Genomic DNA, 18887 nt, shown 5'->3' with positions numbered 1-18887 from the left:
ATGGTCTGTGAGCCTCTATCTGATCCTTGTCTTGCTAATGTTGAGCGTGGGCCTGCACCTGAGCCAGAAGGAAGGACATCCTCACCGTGAAGAGAGGGGAATCACGAGATACGGTTCTCATGTCCTAAACAAAAAGCCTCTAAAAACACAAGGAAATTGCTACACTAAATAGGTCTTTTGCAATAAGCTAGACTTAGTGGCATGCTCTAGGTTCCCTTAGCAGATTCCCTTAGGATTGAATTTGGTTGCATTGGAATGCCTGATGGTGAAGAGAAATCTTGACCTTAAAGACCTTTATATATACATACATGTGTACGTGCATATGTGTGCACACACTTACATATGATTTATTAGTGGACTTGAGAGAAAGAAGCACCTCTTGGTCTTCTCCAAGGAAAAAATGCAGGAAGGGGCAGAAGCAAGATTGTTTTGCCTCAAACTACTTGAGGGAGATAGGTGTCAGGAGAGCGGTTACCTCAAGGTGGGGGCGGGGCAGGGGGACTGCCTGAGAAAGGGGCACAAGAGACATTCCCAGGATGCTGGCAGTGTCCTATATCTTGATCTGAGTGGGTGACTGGGTCATGCACACTGAAAATCCACCAAGCTGCACATCTGAGATTAATGCATTTTACACACAAGCAGTTTTTGGAGTCAGTCACCTTGGGCTTGCCAGCTCAGTGCCCTTGAGCGAGTTACTTATCCTCTTAAACCTCAATTTACTTAATCCGTAGTGGGTAAGATCAACATGTCTACCTCCTCGCGGCTCTGCGGGAAAGGTGGAAGGAGTCAGTGCTCGGTCTGTGGTGGTCCTTTATTGTGTCAGCTGTATAATCTACTATGGAATCAGCTATGGGAGCTGTTGCTTATTAAAACGCTTGAAACTTCGCGATGTATGGATTTTTCAAGGTAGTTTTTCTCAGAAAAACAACAACAAAACAAGTTAGCTCTATCCAAAACTCTCCTCCCTTCTAACAATTCTGTCAATACCACTCATTCTTACGGGCTGATTTCTTTTAAACCACACTTGGTCTAGGTGTCGACGTTTCTGCAGGGTAAGCAGGTTTCCCCTTCACCATCAGGCATGACGATGTGACAGAATTCAATCCTGAGGGAAACTAGAGCATTCTGCTGCTGCTGAGACCGGCTTATTGAAAAAGACCTTTATTGCTCTCACGGGGGACTTCACCTTGGCCCCGAAAGAGGCTTGGTCCTGACTGCATCTGATTCCTATGGTAATGCCCTGGCTCTTATCTCATTCCACACTGGAAGCTCGGCGTGGGTGGAGAGGAGAGTTTGACTGCTCTTATATTAGTTAAGCTGGGATGACCATTTTCGAGTCTCCAAAATACTGAATATGCCTTCCTTATTATACCACGTTTAAATTATGCTGTTCTCTAAATCAACCTCGAAAGAGACAGAGCTCTAGGAGCTTCAAGAGTAGTACTCATACATTCATCAGACCTTTCCTAGCACCTGCCAAGGACAAGAGACCGTCCCAAGCACTGTAGGAGGAAATAAAGGGGCTCTTGGCCCTCAAAGCGCTTAACTGGCCCTCCTCTAGATGAGGCATTGGGACCGTGAACTTCAGCCATGCAGCAGGACATGTGGCCAACCTCATCTCATTATGAGTCAGGCAGAAATATATACTCGAGAGAAGGAAGCTGAACAGGGCACTCTGGCTGGCCGGGCACCATGGGGCTGCTTTGCTCATGATGTCTCATTCGGTCCTCCCGACCACCCTGCAAAGCAGTTTTCATTATTCTCATTTTGCAGATGAGGAAACAGAGGCTCAGAGAAGCCACAGAGGCCCAAGGTCACAAAGTTCCTAAGTGGAGGACTGGCTACCTAATTTGTGGGGTTCAGTGCAACGTGAAAATATGGGGTGTTGGTTAAAAAATTAAGAATTTCGCAGTAGTGACAGGGTGCATTAAATCAAGCCTGGAGCCCTTCTAAGTTCGGGGCCCAGTGCAACTGCACACGTAGGATGCCCGTGAAGCCTACCAGGGGTGGAGGAGCCGCAAAGACTTATGGGAGCACAAAGGAAGGAGGGAGGGACTAATCTTCGTGGGAAAGATTGGTACAATGAAAAGCCTTCTTGATAGACGTGGCAGTGAACTGGGCGCAGAATGTTATGTTGGTTTATAGACGGACACGAGGCTAACCTGGTGACCCTTTTAACCAGAGCCCGATGCAGCCAGGAGTTCAGGTCTCTCCTGAAGCCTGTGGGACTGAAGAGTCTGTCCCAGGAGCAAGCTGCCTGTACTGAAGGTGGGAAGGAATCCGGTTCTTCATTTCATTCTCTTCAGTCTGGAACTTTCTCAATCCCTCTATGAACTCTGTGGCCTCTGGACCAGCTCCAGGCCTGGACTGGCCCTGTCTGCATAATTCCCCATCAGTTAGGAACAAGATCCATTGCAAATAACAGAAGGATCCAGCACCAGTGGCTTGAACAAACAGAGGTTTATTCATCTCACAGAACAAAGACTCGGACCAGAGAGCTTCTAGCATTAGTTCAGGTGCTCAAAATATCAACACTGGCCTCCCTGTGATTTCCTTGCTCTTTCCCTGGGGGTGTCAACATTGTAGTTACAAGATGCTCACTGTGGCTCTAGCCATCTTGACTGCTCTCAAAAATAATAGAAGGGGAAAGGATGAACTGTGCCCGAAAGGGAAAGCAAAAGCTTCTTCAGAGCCCCCACCTCCAAATGATGCCCCTTCAGTTTCACGGACCAGAACGGGGGTCACACGGCCACCCAGAACTGCCAAGAAGGGCTGGGAAAACCGAGAACAGAGTGAGTGGCTCAGGCCTGCTATGAATGAAACTGAAGTACTATTAGCCATGGCAGGGGTGGGGGGTGGAAGAACTGGGGTGGAGAAGGCACTGTTGGTTACTCTGTAGACTGACCTTGTGCCCGGAGTTCATCCCAGTCCACTTGTGTGTCTCCCAGAAACAGTCCTAGGGGATCCAGTCACAGCTGGCCTGGGGGTGCCTAGGACCCCAGGAGCATGGGAAGCTGGCAGACCATGGTCTGCAGCCCCGTGTCACTTCCTCTCTTCCCTTTGGGGCACTTACAACTCACAGAGAGGGCGAAGGTCTTTCTGAGCATGCCTCCCTCTCCCATGGGATTATAGACTTCTCTAGCAGGCAAACCTGTGTTCAGTTTGAAGACATGTACTTAAGGATGCCAACTGCGTTAGTAGTTGTGATGGTGCTACAGTCCATTAACGTACAGTAAAGGTGACAACACAGGCCTGAGGGGAGTGAGAGGAGAAAGCACAGAGTGCCTCTAACATAGCTTGGAAAGTTGAGGAGGGCTTGCAGAGAAGACGACTGATCCAGCCAGCCAGCCAGCCAGACAGCCAGCCAGCCAGCCATCCCTCTCTTCATTCATTCGTTCAAATATTTATTTAGCACCTACTATATGCCAAGCACTGTCCTAGGCACTGGGGATGCATTTGTGAATGAGATAAACAGGTCCCCAATCTCATGGGGTTGATCTCAATCTAGTCCAGGGAGGAAGGAAAAAAACCCAAATATACCAGGTAATGTTAAATGCTTTACAGAGAGTTAAAACAAGCTTCTGTGGACTGGGTCACCTAGGAAAGCCTTCTCTAAAAAAAAGTGACGTGCGACCTAGAATCTGAAGGAAAAGGACATTCCGAGGAGGAGCCCTGCAAGGTTCAAGGGAAAACACCTTCCGGGAAGAGGCTAAGGCGAAACCAAGAAACAAAGCCACAGGGCTGGGGTACTGAGGGCCGGGGAGAGGAAGGCAGGGGCCCCTGCACGCTGAGGCTCTTTCTGGGCTCCATCTATGTGTGCGCGAGCCTGGGAAGAAAGCCGAGTCTTAGAGGATGAATCTAGGTAGCCAGGAGGGAGCAGGAGGAAAGGCCATCCTGCGGCCAAAGCAAGATAATGACAAAGGCCCAGAGGCTGTGCGTGGCTGCAGCAGGTGTGACATGGGGGAAGGAGAAGGTCCCCGCCCTCGACCCTTGGGAGCTCCCCAGTGGGGCAGTGAGTGGCAGAGGTCCCTTTAGTGTGTGTTAGGCGCTAGGACCACCTTGGGGAAAGATGAATGGGAGACCCATTAGAGGTGTCACAATATCCAGAAATGACCAGGGCCCGCACTGCGGAGGGGGCTGGCTGGAGGGGAACACAGAGGTGACCGGGGTAGGTAAGTAGAAAGTAGAAGGGTGCCCGGGCTTCCCTCTTTGGCCGCTCTGCAGGGCCCACCTGGGGCCTTACCACGGCAGGTTCGTACTCATGCTTGCGGAATGAACGAAAAGACGAGGCAGCCGGGAAGCCGGGGAGAGTGGATGCAGCCCAGAAAGTGCGGCCTCCCGTGTCCGCTCGGCCTCACCAAGACGGTTCATGAAAGCCGTGGGCCCTCTGGCTCCGGCTTGGGCCACATGGGTTTCCCTCGCGGTGTGCTGTGGTGAGGAGCATGGTGGGAAGGAAGCTCTGGCGTGCAGGCTGCAGTCCCTGTCCCTGCCTTTCCTCTAGCATCTTCCCTCCTGTTTATTAGCGCGATGCTCCCGGAGTCGAGATGATGATTTAAAAGCTCTAATTCTGTTACATTCTGAAGCCTGTCTGCCATCAAGGCTGATTGTAATGAGATTTGGGAAGGAGCTGGGCTCTTAGCTGGGGTCAATTCATCTCGGGGAGAAAATGCTACCATCAAAACGCCCAGGAATTATTAGCACTTAGAGGACAGCTGAAGAGGCCTATTAACCTGAGATGCCGGGGGAGTCCTGAAATGTGAGGGGCAATTATATTTCTTCTTTATTTTCCCCGGCTTCATATTTAAGGGGGAAGAACAGATGGGTGAGTAAGAGCTCGTGAAAATCAATAAATATTTATTAGGCGCCCCTAATGGTGTCACAGCACCTTACCTCTGCACAATGCACCAGCATTCGCGAACGAGAACACGTCAGTGCCCACGGTAACTGACTTGCTTCTCAGCCCAGCCCTGAGACAGTACAGGACAACCTGTTTTTCTATGCTTGTTTCTTTTTCTTTTTTTTTTTTCTTTCTTTTTTATTTACTTGACAGAGAGAGAGGGAGAGAGAGCCCAAGTAGGCAGAGCGGGGCTCCATCCCAGGACCCTGAGATCATGACCTGAGCCAAAGGCAGAGGCTTAACCGACAGAGCCACCCAGGCGCCCCTCCCCCCATGTTTGTTTCTTAATGAAGGTGGAATTCAAGGCACGGAAAGAATACATTCCTGTCTCTAGTCAGTGGTAGAGCAGGACTTAAGTCTGGATCTTCCAATCCCAGTGCGCTGTTTCCACAAGCACACCACAGAACTTTCTTTAGGTGCCAGGTTCTATGTGGCGCGGTCGGGCGATGCCAAGAACGTCAGCATGTGGTCTCTTTTGTAACAGTGGGTCTCAACTCTGCCCGCATGTGAGGCTCCTCTGGGAAGCTTTGAAAAAAGGCAAAAATGCTGAACCTGGGTCCCTCTCCCAGAGATTCTGCTTTGATTAAATGAGGGCAGGCCCAGACCCTTTGAGCTTCCAGAGTATGGGAGAGTGTTGGGTGCCAGTCTCAGCCTCTCAAAAACCAATGTTGTGATCCTGCAGGTCTTTGTGGGTTTACCATGACTGCAAGATGCCTACAGCAATAACCATCAGGAAACTGAAAAAGTAAAGGTTTATCACTTACAGGGCCTGGAAATTATACAGCACACGGGCCACACAGCAGGTCCTGTGGAGAGAGAGGAAGGGAGGGAGGGAGGGGAAGGAAGGTGAGGGAGAGAGAGACACCCCCCTCCACCCCACCAGCTCAAGGGCCTGGGTTCTGCTTTTATGGAGGTTGAGGGTGGAGCCTAGGATTTCAGGACTCACTCTTTATTGGTGATTCTAAAACATAAAAGCAGGAATTTAAAGCAAGGGAAGAGAAAAAAAACAAGTGGCCCAAATGGTCAGTCATCAAAATCCACCAAGATTTCTAAAACAAAGAGGCCTCAGAGGGGGAGAGAGCCTGGCTCTTTATTGGGTTGTATGGTGGGCACTGTGTGTATCTGAGATATAGGCATCTTTGAAGTGGATGCTTTGGCCCTCAAAGCTTAAGTCAGCTGTTTGCATTACAAAATATAAAAACAAAACAAAATAAAACAAAAACTGTCAAGATTTACACTAGAGAGAGAGAAGGAAGAATATGGTAAGATACTGGTGGGGTGGGAGGGTTACTCTATTTTTATTCATAGCAACAGCTTATTGAAAAAATGACAAAATGACATATTTAAGTGGGAAGAAACGATGGGTGAGTAAGAGCTCGTGGGTGAGTAAGGTGCCCGGCTTGGTGCCAGGCCTTATCACACTCAATCCTACTCACAACCCTTTAGCCAGGGGATGTTATTGACACTTCTAGGGAACTTAACATGGCATAGTGAGACAAACAAAGGGTTTGGAACGAAGAGGAATTGACTTCAAAACCAAGATCGGCCAGTGGCTATTTGTGTGATTTTTGAACAAGCCACTTAAACCTCTTTAAGTCAAATCTGCCCACTTGGTAAAACAGGATGTGGAACTTTGCCCTAATTTAGGTTGTGTAAAGATCAAATGGAAAAAATATATCTTTGAACTTTGCAGGGTCTACTCTGTTGACCCATAAAACATCATCCCAGCGATACAACAGGGAAGAAGACTGAAGCTCAGAGCCAGTAAGCTATTTGCCCAAAGTCACAGGCGGGCGCTCAGGCCTTTGTTAGGACAGACACCCTCCTTTTGCTATGATTCAGCACCACTCACTACACTGTAGGGTCTATAATAGGATGAAGCCACCAGATGGATACTTTGACAGTACTTGCTTGCCCAGAAGGCATTCACGTCTCTTGGCCTCTGCCTAACAAGGAAGGTAGGACAATTTCTGGGTGGAGAGAAGCTGGAAAGGCTTTCCATTGTCTTTGGATAGTGAAAGTTTCGAGACCAGAATGTTTTCGGGGCTTGGGAAATCACAGAACAGACCAAGCTCTCTAGAGTCGAGAGTTTACATTCAGATAGTTGAAGAATTTTAAAGCTGGAAGGCATATCAAGCATAGCTTTTACAGAAAAAAGAGAGAGAGAGAGAGAATTGGAAAAATTCCAGAGGTAGAAGGAGATTTAAGGTTTCTAAAGTAGTGCCTATAAAAAGACTTGCCAAGGAAAAGTAGGGCCGACTCGCCTCGCCGGCAGCAGCCCTGAGCATCAACCGAAGCAGTGGACAGGTGCTTTAAACAAGTCGGAAGCAGCGGGTCTCAGCGCAGGCTGCGTATGAGAATCAGCAGGGCAACTTTCGTGAGACTCCAGGAGCAAGCGGGGCCCCACCCAACACCAACAAAGTCAGTACTCTGCGGGGAGGGCCGGGCAGTAAAAAGCTCCTCAGACAATTCATTCGAGCAGCTGGAGCTGAGAAACAGCCATTCTGGAGCATCATGCAAATATGACTTGTAGCTCCGTTATTATGCGAGTGGATCCAGGATCATTATGGAATAAGGTGCCCACCTTGTGCTGAGGGTCAAATAAGGAGAACTGCACATAGGTCATATTTAAGGCTGGGACTGGAGACCATGGGGGAGGGAGGTGGAGTGTGAGAACGCAGCAGCTTTGAAAACAGCTCCTCCTTTAAAACCTCTTCTTCTAGAATGAGGCTGAGTTTCTATCTTCCAGGCCTGCCGGACACCTGGCTCTCACTCGATAAATATTTGTCATCTGTCCTGAGGATTCTGACTCTTTTAAAAGTATGATTTTTCTGACTGCATTAAAAAATCCATGTTCATTTTCAAAATGTGGAAATGGAAAACCTAGAAACTTTAAACCACCGATAATCTCACAGTCCAGAGGCAATCGTTGTTAATATTAATGCTATTTTTGCCTTTTGTCCTAGTTCTCATATGGATATTTGATAATGAAAACTGAAGCCCACTTTCTGATGGCACTGAACCCTCTTGAGTAATAATCCAGAGCTGAAGCTTAGGGCAAAAAAGATTCCAACTCAAATGCAGTTTATTTGACTACAAGGTAATTCCTTTTAATGCAGTGTGTTTTCACATGATCCAATATGCTGCCTACTATATTTTTTTAAAAGATTTTATTTATTTAAGAGAGAGAATGAGATAGAGAGAGCATGAGAGGGGGGAAGGGTCCTAGGGGGAAGCAGATTCCCCGCTCAGCAGGGAGCCCGATGCGGGACTCGATCCTGGGACTCCAGGACCATGACCTGAGCCGGAGGCAGTCGTTTAACCCACTGAGCCACCCAGGCGCCCTGCCTACTACACTTTTAAAAAAACCATGAATTATTGGGGAAATGTATTCACCTCTAAGAAAGTTATCTTGGCACTGAAGAACAAGTCCCCAAATCACATCCCTGAAAGACTGCAATTTGCCTACTCATTGCCCCCAAATCATGAGAGTGGGCCAGTATACAGGTCTGAGCCGAGACCCCAGTGTCTTCAGCGAGGGCCCTGGTGCTCTTTGGACTGGTAGCTCCAGGAGCTGGACTTCTCAGAGACGCCTCGGGCCCCACTCCTCACTTACAGTGGGGAACACGCACCCCAAGAGCCAAGGCCTGTAGTCTGAGCCAGGAACATGCAGGTATGATGCATTCCCTGTAACTGCTGCTGAGGGCCCCATAAATCATTCCTGGCTGGTCCCCAGGCCCTCAACCCCGCTTCCTGGAGGGTGGTGCCGAAAGACAAGCACGGAAAATCAATCCCGTGTGGGAAGAAGCTCTGGGTATTGCACGGTGAACGAGGGTTCTGGTTCTCCCTTCCCACCCAACTTGCAAGACAGAACTCGCCCACCACCCCCCACCTCGCCACTTTTTCTACCCCACCCTCATGGATTAAGCAAACCAATAAGGGAGAAAGGGTACTTGCTCAGGGCCATCACTGGGTGATGAGATGATTAAGAGGGCCACAGAGTCATTTAAATGACACTTGCTCCTAATTTGCATCTATGTTCTGGTTAATGAGGATGACAGTTAAATTTGCACTTTGAAGTCTAATGATTCTTCCGATACCAACATTTTTTGAAGGCCTACTCTATGTACTAGGTCCTGAGGCAATATGGTTTGGGCCCTAGAGAGGCTGACAGTTTAGATGGAGAGATAGGAAACCAAATCAATGTAACCCACCGGGCTTGGGCTAACCTGCATTTGTTTGCTAGGGCCACCGTAACAAAGTCCCAACAAAGTAGGCGGCATGAACAGCAGAAATCTGTTGTCTCACAGGTTCTGGAGGCTAGACGTCCCAGATCAAAATGGTCACAGGGTTGGCTTCTCCTAAGGGCTGTGCGGGAGAATCTGTCCCATGCCTCTCTCCTAGTTTCTGGGGGCCTGAGGACTTCCTTGGCTTGTCGATGGACTTCTCCCTGTATCTTCACATCATCTTTCCTCTGTAATAGATCTGTCTCTGTGTCCAAAATTCCCCTTTTTATAAGGACACCAGTCATATTGGATTAGGGCCCACCTTCACGACCTCATATAGCTTGATCATCTGCCAGGACTCTGTTTCCAAATAAGGTCACATTCACAGGTGCTGGGGCTTAGGACTTCAACATCTTTTTCAGGGACACAATTCAACCCATAATCGCACCCATCTATATTTACAAAGCAGAGAGGCGGCCACAGAGGTGGGACAGTAGATCTGGTGGGAGAGTCCCGGGAGGAGAGGAGGAAGGCCCAGAGGGAGGGGTCAGCCACCTAGAAAACTAGACCCTCCGCCCCCACAAACAGAGCATCTTGACTGCCCTTTGGCTTTGGGTGTGTACTGGTGGGTGATCCATCCTTAGGAGGAGGCCCTGCAGGGCACAGGCGCTGTGGACTCTTTGCCCCGGGCGTGGGCACAGCCAAGCAGGTCAGAGGGGCAAGTTCAAAGGCTCTGCTGAGTGACCCAAAGGCCTATTTTACCCTTGAACACAAAACGGCTAATTGTGTGGCCACCTAAGAAATAGCTTTCTTCTGAATACCAACTTCTGGGAAATTCTATTTTCTAATTTTCCTCAGTCCTCTCCTCTGAAGTCTGACTTCCTCTTTGCTATTTTTTTTTTTTTTAAATTTGGAATTACTGATTTCTCGTAGAGGCCCTTGGTGATCTGATTCTTCCTCAACAACCACCACTCCTCACACACACCCGCATCCCAGCCATGCCCAGTGCTGGGCGGCCCCCAGACGCACCCACTTCCTCCTGCCTCTGTGAGTTGGTGCCCCCTGTCCTTCCTTTCTTCCTGACATGCTCTTCCCATCTTGTATCTGTCAGAAACCAAGTTCAACAGCAAATAATAACAACGACAAAACAGTGGCTCATGTGGGATTTACCGTGTTGCTACGTGAAAGCAGGCTGGAGGCAGGCAGGCAGGCCCACGGTAGATGGTGACCACACAGGACATTAGGGCCCCGGGCTCTTTGCCTTTCTACACTGGCCTCTCCTGCTTCCTTTCTCAGTGTTGCAAACGGTCAATAGCTGGCCCTGGCCATCTGAGCCATCCCGTCCACACAGCCATAAGGAGGAAGGACAAGGGTTAAGGGCACATGAGCACCTAGGGGACAAAGACTGCTTTAGTCATTCCTATGTCCCTAACCCTCCAGCACCTGACAGAAGCTAAGAGTAAAATTCCTTTGCATGAATTACTATTTTATTGTGGTAGGCTGATAACGGACCCCAGAGATGTCCACACCCTAATCCCCCGGATCCTGGGAATGCTGCCTTATATGGCAAAGTCTTTGCCCACGTGATGGAGCTAAGGATCTTAAGATGGAGAGATTGTCCTGCGTTACCGGGTAAGCCCTAGATGCAATGGCATGTATCTTTATAAGACAGAGGCAGGGAGAGATTTGGCACAGGCGCACAGAGGAGAAGTCGTATGAAGGCAAAGCAGGGAGAGAGTTGAACATGCTGGCTTTGAATACCGGAGTGATACAGCCCCAACCTGAGAGACGCCGGTGGCCCCCAGAAGCTGGGAGAGGCAAGGAAGGATTCTCCCCCAGAGCCTCCGGACAGACACAGCCCTGCTGACACCGGAATTTCAGCCTAGTGCTACTAATCTCAGATTTCTGACCTCCAGAACAGTGAGAGAATATCAAGTTTATGGTGGTTTAAATTTGTTACAGCAGTCCTAGGAAAACACTACACTTATTTACCACTTAAAACATCCTCATTTAACGTAACTACATATATAAACACAACAAATACCTATATGTGTGTATATGTGTCTTAGTTTGGGGTCTCCAGAAGCAAACCCTGAGACAGGGACATAACACAGGTGGCTTATCTGGGAGGTAAACTGAGGAAACGCCAGCAGGGGAGTAAGACCATAAGACAAATGGAAGGCAGCCACATGAGGTGCACGCGTGAGCTTGCTACCACCGTTGGCATCTGGGGTGCAGTTGCCCTGGGGACCCGTTGGGAGACATTAGGACATTAGAGTTCTCCCCTTAAGAAGGAGGAATCTGGGTATTTTCCCCCAATGTCTAGCCATCTGTGGCAATGGCTGCCGCTGGGGCCGAGTCGCAGATGCTTGCAGCGTAAGGCATCGGCATGTTTGGGAAGGGGGGGTGGCCCGGGGATGTGGGCCACACACCTGCAGACCTGCTGGGGGTGGGTAACAGATAGGCGGTCTTCCCCACACACGTGCGGGAGGCAGCCACGGGGCACAGCGCGCAACCACAGGGGTTCGGGACTCTGGCCAACCTCACATCATAGTTGCATCTGTGACATGGAAATAGCAATGCTGCCTGACTCGTGAGATAGTTGGAAGGAGTAAAAAACACATATAAAGATAAAACTATGTATAAAATATGAATATACATGGTATTTATTAAGGTGCTTACAATGATCCAGACACCATTATAAGTGTTTTATGTGAATGACTCATTTAATCCTCAGTAACACTAAAAGGCTGGTGGTCTTATTATTCCTATTTGCCCATGAGGAAATTTAGGCACCAGCAAGTAAGTGGCAGAGAGAGGATTTGGTCGTCTAGTGCAAATTCCTAATCATGATGTAGGGCTGCCTTCTTTCAGTGAAATAGTATTACCTGATTCAAGGTATTAACTACCTGGTCGGTAACAGACTCTGAGAATAGTATTACCATTGCTGTTGTTGCTGTCATTATTGTTCACGGCTGGGACCCATAGGTGCGTGTGGTTACCACGGACATTCTCTCAGGGCTCTCCTCCCGCCATGTTGGATTGGCTGTCCCAGGGCAGGTGAGCAGCAGTTAAATGCTGCGCAAAGTGAAGAGAGCCCCCTGCTGAAGTCATGTGATGTCGGAGAGCAGTCCCATGGGCCTTCACCGCCGTGGAGGCCAGGCAGGCCAAGGTGAGCTGTGTCGTTGCAGCTCCGCCTCGAGCAAACGTGTGTACAGGGTGAGGCCCCGAAGTACTGCTGTCGTGAGGGCGGTGTTGACAGTTATGCTCAGAGGCATGCTATCCCTCCCGGGTTTTATAACTCAAGGTTCTAATGTATAATGAGACTTTTAAAGAGAGATGCATATGCATACTTTTCCGGTCCACGGGTCAGTGGAAAGAAGTGGCTAGAGACATGTCTCTTCTCCAGCTGGGGTATTAACAGGTTGCACTGGCTCAACCTCACTGCACTGTGCTTATTCCAGTCTAGCCATCAGGATCCTGAAGTGAAGAGGCCCGCAGAAGCCAGGCCACCAGCCTGCCGGACTGCCGGGCACAAGGCCCTGCGGGCTTGTGAGAGGAGGGGAGGGCCCCCGGAAGTGGCACAGTGTCGTGGCACAGAACGTGTCCAAAATTCCCACATCAGATGGAGCTCCAGCTTTGGCTCCTTCTGCTCTCAACCCAGGTCTAGCACTGTGGGGAAGCAGAAGGGCCCAGCCTGGCTGCCTCAGCTTCATGAGAACCTGGGCAATGCAGCTGAGCTGCTCTGTGCCTCAGTTTCCTCATCTCTAGAGTGGGATGGATGGTAATTCCTAACACATGGCTTTGCTGTGAGCCAATGCATGTGACGTGCGTAATGTGACTCCTGGTTTTTGGAAAATGTTATACAAATAGTATCTGTTGTCATTTTTATTAGAAGCATCCCCCGTATTGCCATGTCACCATAACATTCTCTGGGGGTTGTGTGACAAATGAAGAAAAGACACCTAGGAAGTCAATCAACTTGTCTAAGCTCTGGAGTCTCACTACAGATGGGGCAAGAATGGAATTCAGGGGTGTTTTTTCTACCGAGCCCTTTGAGATCATAGTGTGAATACCTGTAATCAGTGGGAAAAGCCAGAAAGGTTAGTCTTTCCTGGCAGATAAGATGTAATGCTTTCAAATGAATCAGGCAAACTTAAAGGTGCTAGGGCTTAACCAGTGTCTTAGTCAGAGTTCTCTGGAGAACAGAACCAATAGTATCTATTTACAAAAAGAGAGAGAGAGATTTATTATAAGCAGTTGGCTCATGCGACTGTGGAAGCTGTCAAAGTCTGCGAGGCAGGTGGAAGGCGGAAACCCAGGAAAGAGTTGACGTTGTAGCTGGAATCTAAAGACTGCAGGCAGAATTCCCTTCTCCTCGTGGGAGGTCAGTCTGTTCTCATTTAAGGCCTTCAACTGACTGGATGAGGCCCCCCCACGTTATCAGGAGTAATCTGCTCTACTCGAAGTCTACTGATTTAAATGTTAATCTTACCCAGGGGCGCCTGGGTGGCTCAGTCAGTTAAGCATCTGACTCTTGATTTCGACTCAGGTCATGATCTCAGGGTCATGAGTTTGAGCCCCTTGTCCAGCTCCACAATGAGTATGGAGCCTGCTTAAGAGTCTCTCTCTCTCTGCCCCTCCCACCCAAAATAAAAATAAGTAAATAAATGTTAATCTTACCCCCCCCCAAAAAAAATACTTCCCCAGCAATATCTGGACTGGTGTTTCACCAAATATCTGAGTACTTGGACTAGCCAAGTTGACACCTAAAATCATCACATCCAAAAAGATGAAATACATCAGTATGACAGCTCCCCAGCAAGCACCCACAGTGATAGATTTTTATTTCTGCTGGATCTTTATGAACAAATAAACTTAGAACTTCCTCCAGCAGTCTAGAACAATCTGAGCAACCTGGTGCTGTGGGGTGAGCCGAGATCCGGGTAGGTGAGAGAGAAGGAAGCCTACAGACTGCAGCACTACCTTTGTATGCGCTATTCCCCATGCCAGCAATTCTGCTCCCCTGTTTGTTCCTGCTTGCCCATTTCTTGCTCCTTCTCTTCCCAGAGGTCACTTCCTCTGGGAAGCCTTCCCTGATGCCCCAAGATGATGTTGGTTTTCCTGTTAAATATCCTCTGGTACCCAGGACTTCCCCCATGCCATGGCACCTCCCCCAGGTTATGTAATTGCTTAACAACTTGTCAGTTTCTCCCTCTGAATTCTTTTTTTTTTTAGAGAGAAAGAGTGAGCGAGCAAGCGCGCGCACATGCATTTGCGGGGGTGGGGGGGAGGGAGAGAGAGAACCTTAAGAATCTTAAGCAAGCTCCACACTCAGCACAGAGCCCATCACCAGGCTCCATCTCACAACCCTGAGATCATGACCTAAGCTGAAATCAAGAGTCAGACGCTTAACCCACTGAGTCACCCAGGCGCCCCTACGCCCACTGAATTCTCAGTGTCTTGGGGACTATGCTCCAAAAACACTTCTTGCATGGATGGACGGGTGTTATGGACTGCGTGGTTGTACCCAACCCCTGAAACTTACACATTGAAACCTAACCTCCAGTGGAGTGATATCAGGAGATGGAACCTTTGGGGGGTAATGACATTTCAATGAGGCTGTGAGGGTGGAACCCCCACTATGGGATTTGTGTCCTCCCAAGATCTGGTGGATCTGGCGCCCCCTCTGCCATGTGAGGGTGCAACAAGAAGATGACCATCTGCAGACCAGACACCCGTCCTGCTGCTTCTTGATCCTGGACTCCCCAGCCTATGGGAAGGGACCTTGGACTCTCCCAGAACTGTGAGAAACAAATTGTTGTTTAAGCCACGCAGTTCATGGCATTCTGTTATAGCTACCTGACCTAACCAAGAGAGATAAGCAACTGAGAGACGGAATGACTTTGTCAGGCTAGGCAGAAGGGCTTGTTGTTATGAAGGGGGCTGAAGGGGTCTCGGATGCAAGACTGCAGGAACAGTGTTCTCCATGTCTTCGTCTATTCGGACTCTTATGACAAAGTACCACAGACAGGGCATCACATAAACAACAGGAATTTATTACTCCCAGTTCTGGAGGCTGAAAGCCCAAGCCAGGGTGCCAAGGTGATCAGATGTGTCCTTATCTGGCAAAAGGGGCAAAGGAGCTCTTCAGAACCTCTTGAGTGAGGCAGTAATTCCACACATGACGGTTCCATCCTCACGACTTAAACACCTCCCGCGGGCCCCACCTCCTAATACCATCACGCTGGGCACTGGGATTTCAACATATGAATTTGGAGGGAACAAAAACATTCAGACCATCTCATTCGGGTTCCCTGGCAGCAGGTCTGGGGCTTTTTTTTTTCCTGCTCCCTAAACCATGTGAGCCCACACTCGACCTCTCCCCTTCTCAGCTGCATGAGAGCATCAGCATGTAGCGCTGAGGCCAGGTCCTGGGGCAGGCTCACGGGCTCTGTCTGGGTCCAGCCCATCTGCTTCTGAGTGTGGATGGTGCCCACACAACCGCCAGGTGCTCTCTCACTTCCCAGCAGCCCCCACGGGAGCCTAGAAGGCCTGAGGGGACCTCTGTTCACCAGCTTCCTTCTGCTCCTGAGAACAGACGGTAGCCTCTCATTTCCAGCCCAGAAGAGGCTCAGCACCTTTATTTGCTACCTGCACTTGAGCGTGTGAAGACACCCAAGACTTACTCTAACTGTGTTAATGCCCTGTGTGTGTCATCGGCAAAGGCTTTCGTATCACTTGAGCATCAGAACATCCTAGGGCAGGGCGCCTGGGTGGCGGCTCAGTTGGTTAAGCGACTGCCTTCGGCTCAGGTCATGATCCTGGCGTCCCGGGATCGAGTCCCGTATCGGGCTCCCTGCTCAGCGAGGGGCCTGCTTCTCCCTCTAACCCTCCCCGCTCTCATGTACTCTCTCTCTCATTCTTACTCTCTCAAAATAAATAAATGAATCTTTAAAAAAAAAAAAAGAAAGAAAGAAAGAAAATCCTAGGGCATTCCTGCTTTCTAGTCCTGGGACCTCAGGCCTTGTTCTTAGCACTCAGCTGCCTCATCAGGTTGCTCTTTGGTGCAGGGTGTGTGTGTGTGTGTGTGTGTGTGTGTGTGTGTGTGTGTGTGTGTGTGTGTGTGTGTGTGTACACACACCCATGTGTGTCACAAAGAAGCATGACATTAAGGAAGGTCTACCCTGGGCTCCTAGTGATTCTCCTAGTCATGATAACAATCATTATAATCATTATAATGTTAGCCACCCGCGGCTCCAGAACGCCTGTCGGGATTAATGGGATGTGTTAACAAAGCGCCACGAGTCCTTGGGGAAAGGTCTTTAGCAGGCACTGGCTTGAACCTCTCTCAGGTGAGGAAGAAAATATAAACTAGGAACGGAGTCACATCCTGGCCACTGCCCTGCCAGTCTTAGATCCTCTCTGACTCTGTTTCCTCATCCGTAAAATGGGCACACAGGGCTTATCTGTCCTTTCTCTGGGGATTGGGGAGGACAAAAAAGAGATCATGTGAGTGAATAGCCTATGAAAACGAGCCAGCTTGGGACATACTCCCAAGCTCGGCCCTGCATTATCAGCTCTCGGGCCAAGTTTCCACATCCACCAGCTTGGGGATCGACTGGCAACTCTTTCTCAGAAATCCCTGTGGTTGTTCAAATGTGATGCACCTTCTCCTCCACCTCCGCAAGTTCTGGGAGGTGTCCTTTGGATGAGAGGCTTTGGGCTAAGAGGAGCACATGGGGAGAGTCTAGCTCTGTTCTCTGAATGTCCTCAGCGTCCCTGCCCGGGTGATGTGTCCCTACCCAGTCGAGAGCTAAGGACTCTGAAAATCCAGAGGGTACCTTCCCACAGGGTTCCAACGTGGAGCCACGCTCAGGCCCTGAAGCCTCTCACAGCAGGACCAGGCTAAACGTGCTCTGGTTTCCCAGAGGCAGAATCGACTTCCCTTTGGAAGACTTTCTCCAGAAGGACTTCTGAGCCCTAGGGCAGTAGAGGTTGATGTACATGAGGAGCAGAAGTGAAACCCAGAAGCAGCCAGCTCCCAGAGCGGACGGGCTGGGGAACCCTTGGGAAGAGAAACTGGAGTAGGTGACAACAAAAGCAGTCTTCTTCGTCCCAGGCCATAGCCTCACAGCCCTGAGATCCTCAAGTGGCCGGACACACAAAGAAAACATCAGCCATGAGGTTTCACTTAGAGGACATTAAAAGGACTTTTCCAGAATATCTATTTTTCCTATCAACAAAGCCTAATTGCAGTTTTCAAAATCTAGGTAGGCTGAAGACATTCATTTCCCTCAAGAAATGTCCATTGCCCCCACCATGGCCAGAGTACCAACCGCTACCATCCTTCATCCCCTTCCACTAGTGGTGCTTCCCTGAGTTCAGAGAATCATTATCATGGCTACCACTGGCCACTGAGTAGCCACTGCTCTTTACCAGGCAATGTGCTGAGGTATACGAATCTCTCTTTTAAAATGCTTGAAATTACCCTACGACAGAATTTCTATTATTGGCCTAATTTTACAGGTGAAGCTCAAAGAGGTTAAGTAACTTTCGCCAGGTGGCACAGCATATGAGCAGTGGCACTGGGACTCAAACCCAGGTCCCCAAAACTCATGCTGTTAACTTCTTCCCTACTTTATTTCTCTGGGGCATAACAGAATAGTTCTTTAACCATATTCTCATGGAAGCCAACCAGAAGGCTATGGGCATGCAAGCTATGTATTCTCTTTCTTTCTGACTCTGTGCCTGATTCCTGGAAAGTCTGTCCCAGGCCCTTTCAGGTACCGAATGTGCAGACCCTCATTTTAACTAAGAGTTCCATGGAGACAATGAACCAGAGGGCCCCGAGGAAATTTGTTACCTCTTGTCTCCAGAGCTGCCTGCACCTGAGTCAGTAGACAATGCACAACCAAAGTTTAGCAGCAGAATTTGTTCAAAGTAATCATTCTTGTAGAGTATCAATTCTAGACTCCCAACAGTGGCAGAGTATAGCAACATAATATTTCTCTAAGGGTTTGCCTCTGACTTCAAGCTTAGAAGTGTTGAAATCAACCAGCTTCAGGCACATGCCAGGCTAAAATTCCAGCCCTTCATTGGCCCGTGTCCTAGCATTTTTCTATTTCCAGAGGGTGATTTGCTCTGATTCCAGCACACATCAATACCCCACGTCTAAGCCACTAAACACCAGCTGCTGGTAGCAGCCTTTGAAAAATGCCTCCCAGATTTTAAGTATCCAGAGTGGTTTGCAACAGCACTACATCAGCTGGATAACACACGCAAGAGTCAAGATATATGTGAGCTCCTGGTGCCAACCATTCCTCACCTCGCACTGTGTGAAAGCTGACTCTGGCGCGAAGGAGTGCATCCATCCATTCAGCCACCTAGCCATTATGGAGCAACCCCGATGACACGAGACAGGGCTGGGCCTGCTTGCCCCTCACCTTCACTGGGAGGTGCAGGTGGGGCCGAGCAGGTGGAGGACCCTGGCCTCTCCTAGGGGAGGACGCAGAGCTCAGTTTCCTGGGAGGGTCCAGAACAGAACACTGGCCATTGTGAGCCAAGCTGAAGGCTTCTCCACTACCCTTGCTGAGTTATGCCTTCAGCTGTTGCCCCAGGACCCTGCACTGGCTTAGGAGCTTTGGGTGCTCTGGGTCAGGACAAGCTCAAGGAGGGAACCAGGGACAGCACTGAGCTTGGGCTGCTGACAGAATGGAAGTGTTTTTGGTCTTGTCTTTGCTGTGCTTCCCCTCCTCCCCTCT

General features: G+C 49.4%; 1 protein-coding gene and 1 long non-coding RNA gene across 3 annotated transcripts in view; one reads left to right on the top strand and one right to left on the bottom strand.

The window, feature by feature from the left end:
- The window catches only part of SIAH3 (siah E3 ubiquitin protein ligase family member 3), a 68768-nt gene that overhangs the window by 20573 nt on the left and 29308 nt on the right, over positions 1–18887 (top strand). The gene's annotated exons all lie outside the window — the stretch shown is intronic.
- Positions 15179–18580, bottom strand: LOC141373064 (uncharacterized). Its single transcript, XR_012378696.1, has 3 exons — positions 18452–18580; positions 16968–17270; positions 15179–15248 (listed from the first exon to the last, which is right to left on the bottom strand). It is a non-coding gene; the product is annotated as an uncharacterized lncRNA (long non-coding RNA).

The sequence above is a fragment of the Callorhinus ursinus genome, unplaced genomic scaffold (assembly GCF_003265705.2).
Source record: "Callorhinus ursinus isolate GAN/ISIS: 27379988/994484 unplaced genomic scaffold, GSC_fseal_2.0 scaffold7, whole genome shotgun sequence".
Lineage (NCBI taxonomy): Eukaryota > Metazoa > Chordata > Mammalia > Carnivora > Otariidae > Callorhinus > Callorhinus ursinus.
This window is presented reverse-complemented; position numbering and strand designations above follow the sequence as displayed.